At 36.0% G+C, this 6,760-nt stretch overlaps 1 pseudogene; it reads right to left on the reverse strand.

The window, feature by feature from the left end:
• Positions 1-5,796: 5,796 nt before the first annotated feature.
• LOC118617465 lies at positions 5,797-6,374 on the reverse strand (annotated as a pseudogene).
• Positions 6,375-6,760: the final 386 nt, after the last annotated feature.

Genomic DNA, 6,760 nt, shown 5'->3' on the forward strand with positions numbered 1-6,760 from the left:
TCACGTTGCTGTTTCTCTCTCTCTCTCTCTCTTCCTCTCTCTCCCTCCCACTCTATCTGAACAAAAAAAAAAAATGGAAAAATGTCCTCAGGTGAGGATAAAAAAACAAAACAAAACAAAAAAAAAAACATAATTTTGTGATCCCTGGAAACCAATTGAAGATATAAATAAAAAGGTTCTTGAGGAAGGTAGATCAACTTGATTGGTAATGAGTCAAACATTATGATAGCTATTACTTGAGTATTGGATTTAACAATGCAGAGGTCATTGCTGACTTGACAAGAACAAGTTTGGTGGAGCAATAGGAGTAAAATTATCGTTGGGGTTGATTCAATGGACAATGGACAGAGAAGAACCAGAGAGAAAAATATCGGCAACTTTTTCATGGGATTTAGCTGTAAGGGGAGCAGAAAAATGGAGGTCATTCTGTCAAAATGATTTTTATAAGATTGGCAAATTAGCAGTATAATTCCTCATAAAAATGATGCAGCAGAGAGAGAACACCTGATGATATAGAAATAAAATGGGAAAGTGTACAGTAGTTCCTTCTTATCTGTTGCTTCTGCTACCTAGTCAACTGCGGTCTGAAAATATTCAGTGGAAAATTCCAGAAATAAGCAATAACGTAAATTGCCATCTTAGCTATTCTGAGTAGCATAATGAAATCTTATACTGTCTCCCTCTGAGCTGCCTGGGACATGAATCATTCCTTTGTCCATGCTATAGACACTTCCTGCCCATTGGTCACTTAGCAGCATCTCGGTTGCCTGGTGGACTGTCTCAGCATCACAGTGCTTGTGTTCAGGTAACCCTTATTTTACTTACTAGTGGCCCCCACAGAGCAAGAGTAGTGATGCTGGCAATTCAGATGTGCCAAAGAGAAGCCATAAAGTGCTTTCTTTATTGAAAAGGTGAAAGTTCTCAACTTAATAAGAAGATAAATTATATGTTGACATTGCTAAGATCTGTGGTAAGAACAAATTTTCTATCCACAGAATGCCTAATTCATAAATTACATTTTATCATAGGTATGCATGCATAGAAAAAAAAAAAAACACCCACATATATAGGATGTGGTATTTTCCATGGTTTCAGGCATATACTTGGGGTTTTGGAACATATCTCCCATATATAAATGGGATTAATACATTGATATGCTAGAGTAGGTGAGAAGGAATACATTTTAGAGTGAAAGATGAGTGAGTGGCATTAGGTAGGACTATGATCAGTTCAATGCTAGTAACAAATGGGAAGCAACTTCATGAGACCTGATGATGACAGGTATCAAGGTGCAATGTTGGGACTTTCTTTCTGGTTGCTTTGATTTTCCTAGTGAAATAGAAAGATCATTAATTGAGCACAAGTTTTTTGGGGGCGGGGTTCTAGAAGATGAGGAGAGGATAATGTGAAATGTTCATCAAGGAGCATGAGGGAGTAAATGAATGAAGAAACCTGTATGATTATTGTTCAGCATTAGAAGAACAACTGAGGTTCCTGGACTTGAATTTGAATTTAGACCAGTCAGAGTGGTTCTTCAGCCATGTTCACCTCTATGGGAGCAGGTATCAAAAGAGTAAGGAGGCTCCAGTGTAGAATGCCTCCTCACATTTCGTTGTCATGATCACTAGTCTCTTATGGGCTGTACAAGTTCTCAGCATTTTTGTTTATCCTGCATCGCCCTGACACATTGTTTTGCAGATGATCTCTTAATTTGAGTCTGTCTGATGTTTCTTTGCAATTAGATCGAGGGTATGTATTTTTGTCAAAATACCAAAAAGTAAAGCTGTACCCTTCTCAGGTCATCAAATGAGAGGTTAAGATATAAACATGATTTATCACATGTGATGGTGATTTTGATTTTCTGTTCCAGATGGTGTTTGCCAGGTTTCTCCACTGTTGAGTTGCTATTCCATCTTTGCAATTAATAAGCACGAAGTGTGGAAATATTTTGGGACTATGCAAAGATCCCAATTCTCATCATAAATTTGTCCACTAACTTTAGCATCAAATTTCAGTTATTTTTGCCTGCAATAATTGTTACTGTACTGTGGGCATAATGGTGATTTTCTATTTCCATCATTCCTTATATAGTTATGAAGTACTGTCATAAGAAAGAATGCCCCTTCTCTCACTTTCATTTATTTAACAAATTAATTATTTATATAAAAATAGATACAAATATATAGACTGTATATAAATATACAGACTGTATATAAACATACATAATACATATATAGAATATAATCAAATACCATATTCATGTTATTGATCAAATTGTTTCATTTTGGCCATTCTGAGCTCCTTCTGGTTATCTCAATATGCCTCATTCCTTTTCTGAGCACTTTCTTCTTTTTTTTAAATAATTTTTTATTAATTTATTTTTGTTACAGATGTTTCTCCTTTTTTCCCCCAGTGACACCCTCCTTCCCATCTCCACCACTCCATACCCAGCTTTGTTGTCCGTGTCCATCGGTTATGCGTACATGCATATAAGTTCTGTGGTTTATCTCTTCGCTCCCCCCACCACCACCTCTTCTGAGGGTTCTCAGTCTGTACCTTACTTCCATTTTACATCTCTGGGTCTACCCAATTCTTCAGACTGTTATGTTCATTATATTCCACAAATAAGTGAGATCCTGTGATATTTGCCTTTCTCTGCTTGGCTTGTTTCACTTAGGATAATACTTTCCAGGTCCCTCCATGTCATATCAAAGGATAAGAGATCTTTCTTTCTTACAGCTGCATAGTACTCCATTATGTATATGTACCACAGCTGTTTTATTCATTTGTCTGAGCACTTTCTTAATTTCTGGAACCACAAGATATTTCAGGCTCATCTTTATTTTTCCTTGAGTCAGCCCTTTTTCCCAGGACCCTTGGTTTCTTTTATCAATAAATGGTACGTGGAAACCAAAATCTGTTTTAGTGCCATGTATTATTGCTTGTATACCCTCTCAGTGGACAAAGCTAAGAAGTATGTCTATGAATAAACACACCTCTATATTTATTTCTATATTTATATCTACTACCTATTTATAACGTAAGTTTATACTGATACCTCTGATTCTAATTTAATGCTACAGGGTTTATTCTAGCCTTCTTTCTTCCAAAATGTATAACTCATTTCTTTTTCCACAGTGAGAAACTTGCCTCTGATTGTTCAAAAAATAATTACTTATTTACTGAATCCCTATTATATTCACAAAATAGTTTCAGGATTGTAAATCTATACTGTTGTAGGGAAAAAAAATACTAATCAGAGCACAGTAATTAGTGTATAGTTCCTTTGTATTTAGTCTTACAGTATACAGTTGAAATGTTTTCCAAAGGTAAGTTAGAATTAGTTTTTTCTTCTTATCTACTTCATTTTTCTTATGTTATTCATTTGTAATACAGTTAAACTTATAATGTTACTGATTGTAGTGCATTTTAGGTTTTCTCCGCATTTTGGTTGATTTGAATTATTTATTTTCTTTCTGGGTATGTGAAATGTTTACATGGTTCTAAAAGTAGAGTGATTTTCTCACATCAATGTTTCTCTCTCTCTCTCTCTCTTCCCCCTTTCTTTTCTCTAAAATCAATTTAAAAATAAATGAAAATAAATAAAAGATCAACACTTTTTTCATATCTTGGAATTCAATTAAGTGCTGCTAAATTTTATCTAGAAGAATAAAGTGGGTACAGAATAATGAGGGTAAGTGGTATGTCTTAACTAGATATTTAAGAATGAGAAAAGTGAAAGGAAAAATGTATGTGCACACACCTAACTAAGTCATTTATTTCAAGTCTTTTCAGAATTGTGTTTAACTGATTTTAAATTAAATGTTTATGTCCTAAGAATTTATCAAGAACCAATTAAAGGACTTTTTTTTTTTTTTTTTTTTTTTTTACCAGTAGAAACACATCTGTGGGACAGTCTACACTGCAGTAGATCTCAGCCCAAACAGCTTCCTCAGGAAGAGCAATATTGCATCTTCATTTCTTCTGGGCTTTTTGTCTACTTTATTGCTCTGACTGCCATCTAAATTCTTGTTTACTTTTTTGTCATTGCCCAGACTTGAAGACTTGCTTCAGTCTTGGTTAGTTTCTGCTTTCAGGCTGTTCTAGTCTTTGGAGACTCGCTACTTAGCTCTTTTGATATAAAAGAATTTCCATGTACAGTATAGCAACACTTACTTAGGAGACATCAAAACAATATTTTTCCAAGAAACACCACTAAGTACTTTGAGCAACTCAACTAGGAGAGTCTCATCTATCCTAATGGAAAATTCTTTGCTACTTATTTTTAGTAAAGAGGAAGAAACTTGTATGTTCATTCTTCCCAACCCAAGGTGCAAGATACACCTTACATAACCCAGCAAAATACAAACCATTCTTCTTTTTGTCAAGTGAAAAACTTGATTCCCCTCCTCCCCCCAAATTTTTGCTCAGTGAACGTTTTCATTGGCATAAAGTCCCATGCCTGGCAAATAAATTCAGGAGTCACTGACTTTATTGTGATCTTTTCTTGTCTCTCTTTAAACGCTGATACTTGTGTCAAAGCTGACAACTGATAAGGACCCCAGTATGCTATGTGGCAGAGTTTCAAAGATATGCACCCCACCATTTTGAAAACATTTCTATCTTTTCAAAAACATGTCAACACCATATATTATGTTCTTCAAGAATTCTAAAAATTGGACTCATTTAGTAATTCCCCACCTGAACTGAATTCCTGAACAGATACTTATTGCTTTCCTGCACCAAACAATAAGAACTATATTAACCCAAAATATTTCCCCTTTCTATGGCAGCTGTCATGATAGTCTGTGCTAAATTTATTGCTCATGTAGCCTCAAAAATTTCCTTTGGATGCTTGGTGATATTTATTACTCTATGTCTTAAAATTTGCATATTGTGTTATTATAAATGTAGTTAAGGTAATGTGTTTACATATGTGATTATCTTATAACATATATATGTCTATGTGTGTGTTTGTGTGTATATATACACATATACATATAATGTACAGTAGATAGAGCTTAAATAACAAAATAAATATTTTTTGTTGTTATTACTAGCGAACTATGTCATTTTGACTAAAATTACTAGCTAAACAACTGCCTAGGTTGTGAACAGACATGACCTTAATGTGAAATACAAAGTAAGATGTATGAATCTGACTTTAAAAAGTTGAGCCCTAGCCGGTTTGGCTCAGCGGTTAGAGCGACGGCCCACATATAGGAGAGTCCTGGGTTCGGTTCCCGCTAAGGGCATGTACCTCTGTTGCAGTTTGTCTCTGGTCCTGGTTGGGGTTGTGTGGGTGGCAACCACTCGATATGTCTCTCTCATGTCGATGTTTCTCTCTGTCTCTTCCTCCTTCTATAAAATAAAAAAAGTTGATTCTTCTTCTAGAGAAATAATGTTTTTTACTCTTATAGCCACTGAAAGTTAAGTTTGTCTTTTTTTAAAGGTCACACAGGCACGCATGTGTTATGGCTTGCCATTTAAATAACTATATACATTTTTTTGTTTAGTTCTTCTTTAATTAAGAACATATTTTTTTAAAACCATCAAGAAATACTAAGGAGCTTTAAAAGTTTAAAACAAAAACAAGTTGGCTCTTATATGTATTGTGATATTTACACTATTTTACAAACAGAAAGTTTCTACTGATAGGGAAAAATATAATTTAACATGAGTGTTTATTTCTTCTTCCTTTTTTTTTTTTTTTTTTTTAGATGAAGTCTACTTTTATTAAATGATGGAGACATGTAATTGCCAAGGCCACTATGTACAGGTAAGAGAGGCAAAGCTTTATTTCTTGGTCTCTTCCTCCTCGGACAGTCCTCATGATCTCCTCCTTCTTGGCCTGGAGCCGCTAATCACAGCGCTTACAACCTTCCTTGGTCTTAGACCTTGGGGCTCGGCCTGGTCAGCCAGAAGCTTCTTGCGCGCCTTGTCTGCCTTCAGCTTGTGGATGTGTCCCAGGAGAATCCGCCTGTTTTGAACACGTTACCCTTCACTTGCAGGTACAGGCTGTGGTACAGCTGGCGGCCGATCTTCTTGGATTCACGGTGTCCTCGGAGTAGCCGGCGAAGAATTCTCATCCTCCTCATCCAGGTCACTCTCTCGGGCATTGGAGCGTTGGCAGTACCCTTCGCTTACCTGTGCCCATATGCCTGCCCTTCCTGCGGGCGCAGGTGTCTTTCCTGCATGGAGCCCGAGAAGGACAGCTACAGGCTTCCGGAAGATCAGCCCATCTTTTCCAGCTTCCGAATCTGCTGACGGGAGTTGGCATTGGCGGTTTCACTGGGCTCCTTGGGGTCCAACCAGACCTTGTCACAGCGGAGGACACTGGAGGGAAGCTTCTTTTGAAGCCTAAGTGTACTCATGGCTGCTGCCCTGACGAGTATTTATTTCTGAATGAAGGTTCATAAATTTCTAAATTGTTACCTAATCTTAGTGTGTTCGAAACAGTTTTTCCTTTTCTGAAAAATCAGATGGCTTTAGATGGTATTTAATGTTCTTTCCTTTCTATCTTGTAATTTGTTAACTTTTTATTACTTCTAATTATTTTTAATATCCAATATCATGGTTTACTATCTTCATTCTGACATCTAATCACTAAAACATGTACCACTAAGTACTTTAATAATGCTATAACCTCAAATCCATTTTCTATTGGACAAAATAAAACAAAACCTTTTAAAAGTTAGATTGTTTTTTAATTTTGAAATAGACTTAAAACTTACCTTTCTTTTTCCCTGGCAGTTACTGA

Source organism: Molossus molossus, unplaced genomic scaffold, assembly GCF_014108415.1.
Source record: "Molossus molossus isolate mMolMol1 unplaced genomic scaffold, mMolMol1.p scaffold_m16_p_5, whole genome shotgun sequence".
Classification (NCBI taxonomy): Eukaryota; Metazoa; Chordata; class Mammalia; order Chiroptera; family Molossidae; genus Molossus; species Molossus molossus.